The sequence below is a fragment of the Diabrotica virgifera genome, chromosome 3 (assembly GCF_917563875.1).
Source record: "Diabrotica virgifera virgifera chromosome 3, PGI_DIABVI_V3a".
Lineage (NCBI taxonomy): Eukaryota > Metazoa > Arthropoda > Insecta > Coleoptera > Chrysomelidae > Diabrotica > Diabrotica virgifera.
Genome location: NC_065445.1, coordinates 88176107 through 88193738, shown reverse-complemented (window position 1 = coordinate 88193738; position 17632 = coordinate 88176107).

Sequence of the window (17632 nt, the reverse complement as noted above, 5' to 3'; positions counted from 1 at the left end):
AGATGATCCTGCAGCATTTGCTAAGGGGATCTTAGGGTCGGTGGATTCCAGTTGTAACCAATTTTAGTTTAAGTATATTCCTACTTACTAATTATGTTATATGTTTTTAGTGTTGCAAAAATATGTTTTAGAAAATACTAGATATTATTCTTTGAACATCTACAAGTAGTTATTGTAATTCGAGAACGGCGATACGAGATATAATTAAATGATCAATTGACTTACCTTAAGGAAAATTGATCCATATTATATGAGTATTGCCGTTCGAAGAATTACAAACCCACCCTATAACTCCACCCGTACAGGGTGATCTAGAATTTTCAGCAAAATTGTAGTAAGGAAAATCGGAGATCGGATTCTGGACCATGACAGCGGTTGAGGAGAAAATAGGAGCTGTAGTCAGGGAATTTGCTTTAAAATCGTGATAACCGAGCTAAGAAAAAATTGTGACTACAAGTAGTTATTGTAATTCTTCGAACGGCAATACTCATATAATATGGATCAATTTTCCTTAAGGTAAGTCAATTGATCATTTAATTATTTCGTTAAGCTTCCTGATGTTTATTCAGCGTTGTATTTCAATGTTACACATTAAAATTAATTCTTTAATTATATTGGGTGCTGCTCTAGATAGATTAATAGTTGTCATGTAGACTAGGTAGTTAAATAGTCATAAAGTAGACGCTTAAATGTCAAGAGATTACCCTTCTTGCAAATATCTTCTATCATAAAGAATTAATTAAACCAATTTATTAGTTTTTATGACAGTCAAGATATTCTAGTTTTAGTACTATTGTTGTTTGTTGCTATTTGAATTTTAAATAACTTTCCGGTTTTGTGCATTGTAACGTTAATTCATCATTGGAATGGTTCATTAAAGAAACTCTCAAAATCAGTGTGTCGAATATTTTCTAGTTTCATTGATAAATAGGAAATATTGCAGATGTAGGACCTGATTACCAGTCAACGCATTTAATTCATTTAATTCGATGTGAGTAGGCTAAGAGTTTCGTGAATCAAATCCCGCAGCGGACCAGAAAAACAAAACAAAATAGAAAACCCAAAATAGATTCACTTCTTAAACACAAAGACCACAATGGATTGGGTCAGTCGATGGCAGTGGCGGCTCGTGATTTTTACAATAGGGGAGGCTATACCTAACTGTAAAATATCTAGACAAATTTGCACTAGCAAAAAAATGCGCCACAAAATGTAATTTAAGGCCCCATCTTTTGACCATTTTTTATTTACACATTTCATAATATCATCCTAATTCATAATTTCATGATATCATATCATTTTAAAAATAGTTAGTCTAATAGTAAAAGTTTGTGTAGTTTATTTGTTAACAATTCCATCTATTTGTAAATAGATACCTATGCATATCAAAATAAATACAGATTTGAAGTTTTGCAGTCCATACATAATGAAGCTTCAAATTTTTTAAGATACTCAACTGAATTTTTTTAATTCTAAACGCGGCCTACTGCGAATTCAAAAACACGATAAATTACCGATATTTTGCTTTGAGTTAGAGATATCGGAAAAAGTTATTTGAGCAAGTTGTTCCAAATATTATTATAACCCCACATACCAAATTTCATAACAAAATTCGCACTTTTAGATTTTTCATTATTTTTAGTCAGGACCCTAAAATTCGTTGTCCCGAGACGCACCCAACCACCCAACGGAGCTGAGAAAGTACTCTGCCTCCCTTGGTATATCTCCCGGCAGCGTGTGATGCCGCCGTAGATGCCACTGTTTAGGAGACCGGGTCTCCTTAAACACCTGCTGCGCTGCACGGAGCATTAGCACCGGAGAATGCTGGGCTTCTCGGCTCCGTTCATGCATCTCGGGATAACCCAGGGTCCTGCCTACAATAATATGTAATAAAACTGAGACGCGATCATGCGTTCTAATGCTAATGCTCCGTACGTATGGATAATTAGTGATAATATGGAATTTACACGTTGTATAATAGTGAGAGTAATTGTTGTTTTCGCGATTCATGATAAACAAAACAGTATAGAGTGTGTAAAAAATTTATGGGGAGGCTGAGCCTCCCTTGCCTCCTCTGAGGAGCCGCCACTGGTCGATGGATAAGCAGAAACGGAATAGACAAAATCTTACGACTCGGTTTTATTCAATTGGTTAGTATCAGATTTTTGAAGTTATACTTCTTTATAGTCGGAGAGATAAAAGCGGATTTTGTGCGTGATAAGTAATATGGAAAAACTATACGGGAATATGTTTAATTAGTTGTGTACATGACTTTCACCAACGGCCGGAAACCAGAGTTGGGCCGAGGGTAGTAATAAGGGGTCAAAGTCGCGGTTTTTATTATTTTTTTTGTGACGCTAATGATCGAGATAGTGCACCAAAATTTGGGAATAAGTAGGTCATGACGTAACTAAGTAAAATCTCTAGGGGCGGAACGCTGCGTGGCCGACAAAGGGGTGGGGGTAGGGGTGAATATAAAAAATATAAAGGGTTTTTTGCGACGTTCGTGATTGAGATAGTGGACCAAAATTTGGCAATAAGTAGGTAGGTCATGACATTACTAAGTAAAATCCCCAGAGCCGGAAACCAGAGTTGGGGATTTGGTGCACTTTCTCAATCACGAACGTCGCAAAAAAACCCCTTACATTTTTTATATTCACCCCTGCCCCACCCCTTTATCGGCCACGCATCGTTCCACTCCTGGAGATTTTACTTAGTTACGTCATGACCTACTTATTCCCAAATTTTGGCGCGCATCTCGATCATGAGCGTCACAAAAAAAAAATAATAAAAAACGGAACTTTGACCCCTTATAACTACCTTCCTTCCCCACTCTAGTTTCCGGCTCTGGGGATTTTAATTATCTATGTCATGTTCTACTTATACAAAAATTTTGGTCCACTATCTCAATGACGAACGTCGCAAAAATCCCCTTATATTTTTTATATTCACCCCTACCCCCACCCCTTTGTCGGCCACGCAGCGTTGAGCCCCTAAAGATTTTACTTAGGTACGTCATGTCCTACCTATTTCCAAATTTTGGTGCACTATCTCGATCATGAGCGTCATAAAAAAAATAATAAAATCCGCGACTTTGACCCCTTATAACTACCCTCGGCCCCAACTCTGGTTTCCGGCCATTGGTGAAAGTCTTGTACACAACTAATTCAACATATCCCCGTATAGTTTTTCCATATTACTTATCACGCACAAAATCCGCTCCCAGCTCCAGGGCCGCCGCTACCATGTGTGCAAAGTGTGCATCGCACACAGGCGGCCAACAATAGGGGCGGCCAAAAGCAGGCCACTGATGATAAAATACTTCTTTTTAAACGAAAACAAATTCAAATAATTAAATAGTAATAATACAAATAATTCTAATTCTAAACCCTAATAATCCAAACAATAATTATTATTACCTGATAATACTAAAATGCGTTTCATTTATCATTTATAGTTTTTTTTCTGTTCTGCGCATAGTTTAAATCTGGCGGTGAATGATGCAGTAATAAAAATAAGTTTTGAGTCGGTGGAATTTTTTACTACTTTACAGGAACTATATGTATTTTTTTCTTTTTCGAATATTCGATGGAACATTTTATTAAAGCACTTTCCAAAGTTGACATTGAAGCATTGTCGGACACGTGATGGGAGTGTGGAATAGATGCAACCGCACCATTAAAAACTCAGATATGTGAAATATATTATCATGCTTTAGAAAAATGGCAAAATAATAACGAACTGGATATGAATATAATACCTTTAGCAAAATCCCTTAAAAATAAAATTTGGAAATTCAAATTCATTTGTTCTGTTGTGGTGTGGCAAGATATTTTGAGTAAGTAAAATAAACGTGGTTATCAAAATCCGTCAAAGTCCAAAATTTGAGATAAAATCTTCACTTGATGTATTTATGTTATAATATATTTACGGTTTATTTTAATTAAATGGACGTATAAATTAGGATATTAGGGTACCTATAATGGACCTTGGATCATGGATATTACTCTAAGGGCCGGTTGTTCGAACGCTAATCAACAATGATCATTATCAAATATTTAATTACTGTCACCAACTGTCAATGTCAACTTTGTTTGGGTTGCTGAAAACATAATTAATTATAATTATGAAATTACTTAATCAATTATGTTAATAATTGTTATGTTAACTGATTAACTAATCTCATAATTTTAATCAATTATGTTTTCAGCAACCCAATAAAAGTTGACATTGACAGTTTTGGTGACAGTAATTAAATATTTGATAGTAATCATTGTTCGAACGCTAAACAAAAATGATCATTATCAAATATTTCATTACTGTCACAACTGTCAATGTTAACTTTGATTGGGTTGCTGAAAACATAATTATTGATTACAATTATGAAACTAGTTAATCAATTATGTTAATAATTGTTATGTTAATTGATTAACTAATCTCATAATTATAATAAATTATGTTTTCAGCAACCAATCCAAAGTTGACATTGACAGTTGTGACAGTAATTAAATATTTGATAGTGATCATTGTTCGAACGCTAATCAAAAATTGAATCAACTGTTCATTATCAAATATTTAATAACTGTCAATGTCAACTTGACATTGACAGTTCAAAACATAATTCATTACAATTATGAGATTAATTGATTAGTTAATCAATTATGTTAATAATTGTTATGTTAATTAAGAATTAATTAATCAATTATGTTATTGATCAATAAATATTATGTTAATTATCATAATGATAATAATTAACATAATTAATTACAATCAACTGATTGGCGTACGAACAACGGATTTTGTTATTTCATGGTTGTTAAGGGGATTTGATTATAATCAACTTCTTGGTTAGCGTTAGAACAACCGGCTCTGAATGTTCAAGTATTTACCTATTTACAAATGATTATTGTTATGCGCCTCCTGCACATTTCTTTAAATAGTTACTAGTATGTATATATTTCTAAAGTGTTGGAAGGGGGCGGCAAATATTAAGTTGCACACGGGCGGCCAACACCTTAGCGGCGGCCCTGCCCAGCTCTTAGACTATTAGGCGCGATTGAGAGTAAAATTTCATAATTCTGCGCGCATGCGCACACAGACAGTATGGTATAAACGTTATACGGGATCTGATTGGGTGTTAAAATCATCTGTCAATAATTGGTCAATATGGAGATTTTGGATAAACAAATTAATGTTGTGTATATTAGTTTTTATTGTTGTGATGGCAGAGAAAAAAGTTTATAATATTGTAGTTACTTTTTAAATAGTTTTTAAAAGGGACAGGTACGTAATAATTGTAAATGTTTCAGTATCCTAATAAAAAATTTCATAGGTACCTACCTATTATTAGGAAAATTTAAAAAGAACCAACCAAAATATTATGTAATCCTTTGATTTACATAATTTGATTACCATCAAAATTTCTATCAATATTCACCTAATATATTGTTTTCTTAGTCTATGTTTTGTTGTATGGTAATAATTCTTTCAATTCTAAATAATTTCAATTCAAAATCAAAATAATTTGGTTAAATTCAGAACCGTCAAAAGTTTAATTCGTTTAGTTAGTTGATCTTCGCACATGATGACACATGGTCTCCGTGGGTAAAAGTTTAAGGTAAATGAATTTCAATACTAACTGCGCTGATAAGCGAGTTCAAACCCCAATGGAAACTAACTGCGCTGATAAGCGAGTTCAAACCCCAATGGAAACTTTTAGTTTTTTATTTTTTTTTATATATTTTCTGACTGTAAGTTTATTTATTATATAATTTTTTTTCAGAAAATACGTATTTAGTTAAAATTTCTTCCTACATTGTTCAGAAATCATGTGTGGCATTTTTCAATGTGTTTGTTTGTGTGTGTTTTATTCTTTTATTATTTTAATATTTGGCACTGTTTTAATAAAAATGAGAAGTAGTGTTTTAATTTAGAAGTTTTAATAAAAATGAGAGAAATTTGAGAAGTAGTAAGTATTAAAATTTGTTTAATATTTAAATAAAATATAAATGAACTGTTTAAAGTATATTAATTTCGTTGAAATCATATAATAGAAGTATAACTTCTTACGTGCGTACAAAGTACACACCATTCTTATTTTGTCTAAAACAAAACCAAACAACGTACAGAAGATGTCAAAGAACTATTTCAAGTTAACTATATCCATTTTGGAACAAATTTGTTACTTTATTTTATCGTTAACTTCATTTTTACTTTAAAACACTTAATTTATTCTTTATTAATTTATACTAAAATATAGAATTTTTATCTGCAATGTACAATTTATTTTTGACAATATAAAACGCGCACTTAACCTCTGCCTATGAATGAGTGTCAACAATAGGAAACTTGCATACATTTTTAAATATTAAGATAATATTAAAAAACATAAGGTAACATGATCTTAAAACGCTTGCATGCAAAAAAACATGTATTTTTAAACCATACGCTTATTACGAGGCTTTGAAAATGCTATAAATTCAAATTTCTTAGGAGGCGCCTGAACGTCCTTCTATTGGTCTGACGTCACGGACCACGAACAACCGGGCTACGAGTCGACAAAAACGCGATTAAAGTATTACGAGGATTGTATTTTATTCGTATTTAATTGGAAATTATCAGGTATTATTTGTATTCTTGCATAGTTCTATGACTAGTTTATTTAGTTTCCAAGTGAAATTTATAAACCTGACTTTCTAAAGTGTTTAAAACGTATAAGTACTATTACTCACGAGGGTTTTTTTAAAGAAAGCGATTAAGCTATTCTGGGGATTTTATAGTAGGTACATTTTAATCGTCTTTAATTGAAATGCTAAGGGTAAGTTTAATTTAACTCATTATTACGTTTAATTTACCTGATTATTTAGCGAGAGTTTACTCTCGCTAGAGTTCTTAGCAGTTCTTAGTGTGCATTTTTAAACTTCACTAGATCTATTTGTTCGCTCTAGGTAGACGTGACATACAGAACATAGCAGTTTTGATCTGGTTGTTTGTTTACTTCAAGATAGTGGACAAGGAAAGAAAGAACTTTCTTTCCTTGTCTGGTTCCCATTAAGCAAGACACGAACAAAATCTTACAATTAATACAAAATTACGAAATGTATCACGAACTGTGGAATTGTTCTTGTAAAGAATATCGAGATAGATAAAAAAAAAGCCTAAGCTTTTGCAAATGTTGCGAAAGCTTTGCAAAATTAAAGAGAAATGAGACAAAAAGGTAGAAAACGGCACATGTTAGGATGTCGAATGAATTCGGTGATGAGAAAATTTAGGAAAAAGAAAAGTGGTTTGTCTGAACCCCATCTGCTTCTCTTCTAAGTATCCAATTTCTAACCCAAACTCACGTTTTTTCAGTTCGCGTTCTTTCTTTTTCTTCCTTATAATACTTCCTTATAATAATGATAGACGGATATGTGAAGAAACCGAAATATCCGATAAACAATTTAGCTTTATGCAGGGCAGATCAAGAACAAATGCAATTTTCATTGTAAGGCAGCTGATGGAAAAATACAGGAATAAAGACACCAACGCTCATATGGTATTCATTGATCTTGAGAAAGCATATGATAGAGTTCCTCGAGAGATTCTGTGGTGAGCACTCAATAAGAAAGGAGTCCCTGGCGAATATGTAAAGATTGTGAGAGATGTGTGTATGAGGAAGTAACGACTAGTGTTAGGACAAATGTTGGAGAGACTGATAAATTTCAGGTGAAAGTAGAATTGCACCAAGGCTCGGTGCTTAGTCCTTATTTATTCTCATTAGTTTTGGACCAGATAACAGCGAAACTACAGGGTAGCATTCCGTGGTGCCCAATGTATGCTGATGATGTAGTGTTAGTAGGAAATAGTGAAAGAGACTTAGAACAAAAGCTGGAACAGTGGAGACAAGCTCTGGAGAAAAAAGGTTTAAAACTTAGTAGGACAAAAACAGAGTATTTGTTATCAGTGAAATGCTTGTGGAAAGCAATAGTTTTAAGTAGTGGAGAAATCGATGGAGATGCATGCAGTAGAATTAGGGCTGGAGGGATGAAGTGGAAAGAAGTGAGTGGTGTGTTGTGTGACAGAAAAAATCCAATGAAGCTGAAGGGAAAATTCTATAAAACAGCCATACGACCGGCTATGATGTACGGAACTGAATTTTGAGCAGTGAAAAAGAAAGAGGAACAACGAATGCATGTGGCGGAAATAAGAATGCTTAGATGGATGAGTGGAGTGACAAAGAAGAATAAAATTAGAAATGAGTATATTAGGGGAAGTCTAGGTGTGGCACCAATTGATGCCAAAATGAGAGAACATAGGTTAATATGGTTTGGTCATGTTCAATTTCTTCTTCTTCTTCAAGTGCCGTCTCCTAATCGAAGGTTGGATATCATCATCACTATCTTTACTCTATCCACCGCTGCTCTAAAGAGTTCTATAGAACTGCATCTAAACCAGTCCCTTAAATTCTTTAACCATGACATTCTCCTATTTCCTATACTCCTTCCGCCTCTTATCTTTCCCTGTATTATCAGTCTTAGCATTTCATATCGCGGTCCCCTTATTACGTGTCCCAGATATTGTAACTTTATTATTTTTATTGTGTTTATTATTTCGCATTCTTTACCCATTTCTCGCAATACTTCTATGTTCGTTTTACTCTGTGTCCATGCTATTCTAAGCATCCTTCTGTAACACCACATTTCAAATGGCTGTAGCTTATTTATGTGTTCTTGCTTTAATGTCCAGCTTTCAAGTCTATATTGTAGTATCGAGAACACGTAGCATCTCAAAGCTCTTACACTCAGTTCTAAGCTAAGGTCTTTGTTGCAGAGAACTGTTCTCATTTTTACAAACGCATTTCTTGCTATTTCTATCCTAGTCCTTATTTCTGTTGTTTCATCATTTTTCTCTGAAATCCATGTTCCTAGGTATTTGTATTTATCAACCCTTTCTATCGGTACATTTCCCAAATGTATGCTTGTTTGTATGTTTGTTTTCTTAGTTATTATCATGTATTTGGTCTTTTTTATATTCATTTTTAGTCCATATTTTTCACAGAAATTGTTTGTTTTGTTTAGTAGTAGTTGGAGTTGTTCAGCAGAGCTTGCCATAATCACGGTGTCATCTGCATATCTTATGTTGTTAATAGATCTTCCGTTAATTATTATTCCTTCACTTTGAGATAGCAATGCTTCTTTAAAAATGGCTTCCCTATATGCATTAAAGAGTAATGGAGACATAATACATCCCTGCCGAACTCCTCTCCTGATTTCAATTTCTGGACTGGGTTTATCTATTACAATTTGTGCTCTTTGATTCCAGTAAAGGTTTGTTATTATTCGCAAGTCCCTTTTGTCTATGTTTTTTGTCTTTAGAATTTGGACTAATTTTTCATGTCTTACTTTGTCAAAAGCTTTCTCAAAATCAACGTAACAAACATGCACATCCACATTCATGTCCATGCATCTTTGAGCTAACACATTAAAAGCAAATAACGCCTCTCTGGTTCCTAGTCCGTTTCTGAACCCAAACTGACTATCATCTATTCCTTCTTCTAGTTTTTTTATTTATACGACCATGTATTATTTTCAAGAATAATTTGAGAGTGTGACTTATTAATGATATTGTTCTGTATTCACTGCAATCTTTAGCGTTTGTATTTTTAGGGATAGCACAAAAGGTTGAGAGTAACCATTGTTTTGGTATGTTTCCTGTTTTGTACACTGTGTTAAACAAGTCTACGATAATGTCTAAGGTTTCATCATTTATGCATTTTAAGCTTTCTACTGGGATTTGGTCTGGACCTACTGCTTTAGCATTTTTGCTGTTTTTTACTGCCTATTAAATTTCTTCTTTTAATATCTTCAAAACCGTATCATCTTCTACTTCGACTTCCATCTGCTCTGTTCTATTGTCTTTGAACAATTCATTTATGTATTCTGTCCAACTCTTTAATTTTTCGTTAGTACTCAACACAAGTTTCCCATCTGTATCTTTTAGTATTCCCGATTTTCTTTTTCTGTTGTTCTGAGTTAATTCCTTAATTTTTTTATGTGTGTTAAAATTATCATGTCTTTTCTGGTGTTCTTCTATTTCTACGCATTGTTCTTTTAACCATTGTTCTTTAGCCTGCTTAATTTTGGATTTCATCTGTTTATCCACATTTTTGTACATATGATTATCTTTGTTTTTATGCTGACGTCTTTCTTCCATTAAATCTAAGATTTCCTCTGTCATCCATTGTTTCTTTTTGTATCTGGTTGGTGTAAGAATTTCTTTTTGACATTTATCTATTTCTGTTTTTATTAATAACCATTTTGTCTCTGTTTCAGTATTTTGCTGGATTTGTTCTTTAACATTCATTAGACGGTTACTAATTTCATCTGTCAGGCGTTGTTTTATGAGTGGGTTTCTTAGTTTACTTGTATCGCTATTTTTACATCTGTTTTTCTGCGTTTTATTATTATCATTTTGAGCCTAATTTTGGTCACTACTGGATTGTGATCTGATCATATGTCGGCACCTGGATAGGTTTTTGAAGATATAATTGCGTTCTTGCATCTTTGTCTAATCAAACGTCGAGACGTTAATCACCCAATACGAAGAATAGCTGAAGTGCAAATTCCTGGAAAGAGTAGGAGAGGAAGACCAAAGAAGACCTGGGGGGGGGGAGACGATAAAGCAGGACATGTTGGTAAAGGGGATTAACATTGATATGACCCAAGATGGAATTGTGTGAAGAAATGTAATTAGGGAAGCCGACCCCGCATAGGGATAAGGCAAAGAGAATGATGATGATGAATTATGTAACAAAATTGTAGTGGCGGTTGTTTCTGATTCGGCGGCGGATTCTCTTGCGTTGTACTCCAAATGCTAACACAAACTATATTATGAGAGTTCACTCTTCACACACCAAATAAATAAATCTAGCTAGAACTACTCTAGCGATAGAACAATCCATTTTCACACGGGTGCGTTATACTCCGTTAAAAGATTTTTGGTAATTTATAAAAGATAGACTAATCTAAAGACTTGTTTAGCCTTTATAAAAAAACTACATTTTGAAAGCATTGCTAAATCCGAAGTAAATTGAAATAAGTTGTAATTTATTTTATTGTCCTTATGACACACATTATAATACTTTTATAGTAGGAGAGGAAAGTATGATAAACTTGCAGTTACTCGAGCGTAACGGGGACCTATTGGGTTATGAAGAGTAGGTCCTAAAACCAAAAAAAGTTAAGTAAAATTTTCCCTAAAGTGAGGGAATTTTTTAATTTAATTTTCCATTTCCAACAACCGCTTTATTCGACTATAGCGCCATCTATCCATAATTCTAAAAAATGTCTCGAATAAAAGTTACTTATTTTACGCAGGGAATCCAAATCTTCAATAAAAAATGGAGGCTTCTATTTAAGATTTTATAATAACCCCCCACCCAACCTCCATGTTTAGTGTCATTCGATAGACGATAGACTTTTAAAAATATTGAATTTTTCAGTTTTTTGATCTGTTGTTCATTTGGCGAAATATCGCGGGGTTCGTATTTAAAATTTTAAATTTACCCCCCACCCCTCTCCGTGGGGTGACGTGTTTGGTATCACCAGTATTATCACCAGTTGGTATTGAACAAATATTTTTTAAAATTAAAAAAAATATATTTTTTAGTTTTTCGATCTGACGTTCATTTCGTGAAATATTCGCTTTTTTTGTGAAACTTTGTGATCCGCCCATTTCCTTACGCCTCCCGCTCAAATCGTCAGATTTTTGAAATATACACGGTTTTGCATGTACTTACCTTACCTTATAATCTGACAATTTCCAGTTTTTCCTCTATTAAGAACCAATTATGGTAGGGGTACATTTACAGGCTACAAGGTGTCTCCCCATGTGATGATCTGACGCGCTCGAGGAACTGCAAAAATCCCCGCTTGGGCTCCCCTACCATTACTAGAGTTCAAAAATCTGTTCATAAAATAGTAGTTTTTATACCTTGCAGGGACATTAAATATTTTGTGTGTGTGTGTGTGTGTGTGTGTATGGAGAGGTTTGGCTTCGAAATAATATGTTAATTAGCCATAGATCATAATAATCACATATTAGTGACTTAAAATTAAATGTATTATAATATACCTACTTCAATGAATATTAAAAAAATATTAAATATTTTTTCTAGCCGTTCATACAATCATTCACATTAAATTTAATGAAATTCTTTTAATTTTGAATCACGGCCTATTACAAAATAATTTGAATGTATAGAATTTTTATCACGAATGCATTTACATAATCTATTCATATAATTGAAATGATATTAGAGAAAAAATTAGGTAATCGGAGTCTGCTTTTATAATTATATTGAAACGTGTTACCCTCTCATAGAAATATAAACTTGTAGCATGATTAATAAAATCGAAAAATAATTTCGGTGGCCAATTCGTAACAATGAATTAATAGTTTATTGCTAGAATTACAATAATAAAACAAAAAGCAGAAGCAGTCAATAAAAATTAGGAAACATACACGTAATAGTTAATTATTGCGAATACGAAAGATGCTTTTTGAAATGTGTCGTTTTCTATCTAAGAGCCAGACCAGACGGGCCACTCTGCAGCGACGAGCGACTGTGACCAGCCACAGTCACCGAGCCTCACTGCTAGTGGCGTCCACTAGTGGCAAAACCCATTCAGACGGACCACTTTTGTAGCTGCCACAAATATTGACGAGAGAAGGTAGCCCTATCGAAAAGAATAAATTCGGTAAGCAATATTTTCTCCATTTATATTTACATGTTATTATACATTCTGACGAGAAAGAAGCCATTCAAACCATTCCCTCAGGTTTTTCAGCCATGAAATTCGTCTTCTTCCGATGCTTCTTCTGCCATCTATCTTTCCTTGCATTATGAGTCGCAAGATGCCATACTTCTCGCCCCGCATCACATGTCCGAGACACTGTAGTTTCCTTTCTTTAATTGTAAGTTCAACTTCCTTCTCTTCTACCCAGAAAACCTCATAATTCTTCTATAGGTCAACATTTCAAAGGCGCTAAGTCGTCTCATTGTCTCTACATTTAACGTCCATGATTCCACTCCATAGTATAGTACACTGTATATGAAACATTTTGTTAGGCGTACTTTAAGAGCTAATGTTAAATCTTTGCTACATAGGCCCTTTTTCATTTTCATAAAATTAGAACGTGCTTTTTCGATTCTGAATTTGATTTCTGCAGTGTAGTCATTATTTTCTATTATACTTTCCTCGTCTGAATCCATTATTGAACTGAACAAAACAAATACTTACAATCTTGTTTGTTTATTTATGTTAAATATTGGGGTTCCATCCTCTGCCAAAAAAAGGTTTTATAGTTTGTTGTAGAAAACATAACGATAAGATATCAGTTAAAAGAGTGTTGCAAGTTACCATGTTTACATATATTTAATGTCATGATCTCCTTAAAAACAGGACCTCGTTTACTCAGTTGTAAATTTTCAATTTTTAAATGTCAAAGTTCTAAAAATTGTAGAATATAAATGTATTCCAGTGACGAAGAGTTGCAGTTTTTTTATTTGTTTGTCGTAGATAAAATATTGTATAAAACTGTGCGTGAAGAACTTTTTAAGCACTTACGCGATGTATAGCACTCGTTCCGCTCGTGCTCTAAATATCGCGTGTGTGCGCAAAAAGCATACTTCACGAACTGTTTTGATATATATCTATTTTGGAAAATAAATAGCGGTATTCTAATACGTCGGTATTAGAGATAGAGATATCTCGAGAACTTTCAGGAATCGAATAGAAGTCGGTTCTTGGTATTCGAGAACTCCATCACTAATAGCCCAGTAAATGAACAGGAAATACGGCGATACCGTGTAATTTTCAGGGGCAACTCCGAATTGAATGAAAATTTGGATTTAGGTTCTACTTACACTCCACTTCAAAGTTGAAATTGTGCCGTTGGTTGCTTTTACTTGGGGGTGACAGTCACCCCTTCTCGGGGGTGAAAAAACATACGTTCAAGATAAGACCAGAAATGGATAAATTGACTGATTTTAAGCAACTTTCGTTCTATAGAGTTTTCTGTGTAAGTTAATACTTTTCGAGTTATTTACGATTGAAAATATTTATTTCTCGCCAAAAAAACTACGTTTTCAGACGGTTTTTCGCAAATAACTCAAAAAGTAAATATTTTATGGAAAAAATGTCTTTAGCAAAAGTATAGCCTATAAAAAACCGAAAAAAATGGTGTATCCGTCAAGTCTATTTATCGAGTAAAAACAAAGTTGTAGCTCTTGACAAATACGTTCTAATTCGCCTAATGCCAAGTCGAATTTTTCAAGGTGAAATCACCGAAAAATTAAGCACTTTTCGGGAAAAACACATTTAAACTTTTTTGTAGTGTGTAAGAAAGGATTTATTTTAATTGTCTATAAAAGTTTCTAGCATTAAAAATAAGCGAGTTACGCTCAAAATAAAGTTGGACCTCTTTTTTTTTGATAAAAAAATCATGAAAATCTCCCCGTGTTTAGCTCCCCAAAATAAAATTAATCGTTACCGCTTTACAAACAATTTACTTACTTATCTATTTTTTATATGATCTGTCAGTTTCACCGGTTTAAAATACTTATTTTTGAAAGGGGTATAGTTGAAAAAACTTGAACGGGTCACTAATCACGAGTGTATGCAAATTTTGAACAGCCACATATTAACCCATTTTTGACTTATGGAAAAACAAAATGAAACTAGCATATTTCTAATAGCAAAACCTACATTTTTTTACTCTTTAAGATTTTTCTTATCACTAATACTTTTTAAGCTATTTTGACAAAAGGAAATTTTTCAAAAATTTTTATAATTTTTTTTTACTATAAAACCAATGTTCTTTAAAAATAATCACTTCAAAGCAACCAAACTTACAGATCATATAAACAATACACATACAGTTAAAGTAAATGGTAAAGAGCTAACGATCAATTTTATTTAGGGTGCTAAATAGAGAGATATTTTCACGTTTTTTTTTAACAAAAAAGATGCCAAATTGTTTTTTTCAGTGTAACTCGTTTATTTTTGATGCTAGAAACTTTTGTAAAAAACAAATTTAAAGCTTTTTTAAATACTTTAAAAATGTTAATAAGCTTTTCCCGAAAGGTGCTTAATTTTTCGGTGATTTCACGTTGAATTATTCGATTTGGAATAAGACGAATAAGAACGTATTTTTCATGAGCTACAACTTAGCTTTTGCTCAATTTATAGACTTTTCTGATACACCACTATTTTTTGTTTTTTTAGAAGCTACACTTTTGTTAAGAATACTTTTTCGATCAAATATTTACTTTTTGAGTTATATGCGAAAAATCGTCTGCAAACATAGTTTTTTTGTCGAAAAATCAACATTTTCAATCGCGAATAACACGAAAAGTAATGACTTACATAGAAAACTTTATAGAACGAAAGTTGCTTATAATCTGTCAATTTATCTATTTCCGGGTTTATTTTAAACACGCGTTTTTCATCCCCCGGGAAGTGGTGACTGTCACCCCCCAAGTAAAAGCTACCAACGGCACAATTTCAACTTTGAAGTGGAACGTAAGTAGAACTTAAATCCAAATTTTCATGCAATTCGGAGTTGCCCCTGAAAATTACACTCCAAAACGGTCATTTATTGGGCTATAAGCTTGACCCAGAAAAAGAAATTAAAATAGTTCCGCTTTTAAAAATTGCTGCCGTGACATTTGAGTACCGAGACCGAGTACTTTTATAAAATCGTGAAGAGATATCTCGAGAACTTTCAGGAATCGAATACTAGTCCATTCTTGGTATTCGAGAACCTCATCACTAAGCTTCACTCAGAACAAGAAATTAAAATAGCTTCGCTTTTAAAAATAGCTATTCGACTACCTAGACCCAGTACCTTCATTAAATAGCGACCGGTTCAACAGCTAGTATTCGAATACGTCAGTTTAAGATGTCGAGATATCTCGAGAACTTTCAGGAATTGAATATTAGTCGATTCTTGGTATTCCAGAACCCCATCACCAAACTTACCCCAGAACAAAAAATTAAAATACCTCCACTTTTAAAAATAGCTGCTGCCATTCGAGTACAGACCGAGTAGGTACCTTAATAAAATAGCGACCACTGCGTCAGCAAGTATTCGAATTTTTCTTCTTCATGTGTTATCTCCGCTACGGAGGTTGGCAATTATCATAGCTATTTTAATTTTTAAAGCAGTAGCTCTAAATAATTGTTTTGAGCTGCATCCAAACCATTCTCTCAGGTTCTTCAGCCATGAAATTCGTCTTCTTCCGATGCTTCTTCTGCCATCTATCTTTCCTTACATTATGAGTCGCAGGATGCCATACTTCTCCCCCGCATCACATGTCCGAGATACTGTAGTTTTCTTTCTTTAATTGTAAGTTCAACTTCCTTCTCTTTACCTATTCTTCTCAGTACTTCATTGTTCGTAACTCTAACTACCCAGGAAACCCTCATAATTCTTCTATATGTCCACATTTCAAAGGCGCTAAGTCGTCTCATTGTCTCTACATTTAACGTCCATGATTCCACTCCGTAGTATAGTACACTGTATATGAAACATTTTGTTAGGCGTACTTTAAGATCTAATGTTAAATCTTTGCTACATAGGCCCTTTTTCATTTTCATAAAATTAGAACGTGCTTTTTCGATTCTCAATTTGATTTCTGCAGTGTAGTCATTATTTTCTATTATAAGTGTTCCTAGGTAAGTGTAGTTTGTTACTCTTTCGATCTGCTGGCTCTCTACTATCAAGATTTCGTAAGTATAATGGTTGTTTTTACTAATTTTCATAAACTTCGTCTTTTTGATATTGAGAGTCCGTACTCCCTATTACACCTTACTATTTTATTCATGAGACTTTGTAGGTGTTGTAAAGTATCGGCTATTATTACTGTATCATCTGCATATCTGATGTTGTTAACTAAGACTCCATTTACTCGTATGCCGACTGTTTCATCTTCCAGAGTTTCTCGCATTACCTCTTCAGAATAAGCGTTAAATAATAGAGGTGATAGTATGCAGCATTGCCTGACCCTTCTCTTTATTTCCATTGCTTCAGATGTTTCTATTTCAATTCTTACTATTGCTCGCTGATTGTAATAGAGGTGTGTTATTAGTCTTAAATCTCTTTCATGTATATTTTTAGTTTCCAGAATTTCCATGAGTCGATCATGTTTTACTTTATCAAACGCTTTATTGTAGTCTATAAAACAGACGTAAAGAGGACGGTTAACATCCAAACATCTCTGTGTCAGCACGTTGAAGGAGAATAATTCCTCTCTGGTACCCATACCATTGCGAAACCCATATTGAGTGTCACTAATATACAGCTCCAGTTTAGAGTGCATTCTGGCGTGGATAATTTTCAGCAGAATTTTCAAGGTATGTGACATTATAAAAATATTATATAATATTATATATTAAATATTATATTAAGCTCATGGTTCGGTAGTCACTGCATTCTTTGGCATTCACTTTCTTTGGCAAACACACAATTGCTGATGTCAACATTTCTCTAGTGATGATTCCCGTAGTATAGATAGCGTTGAACAGTTCTACTATTATGTCCAAGTATTCGAATACGTCGGTCTAAATTCTCGAGATATCTTGATAAT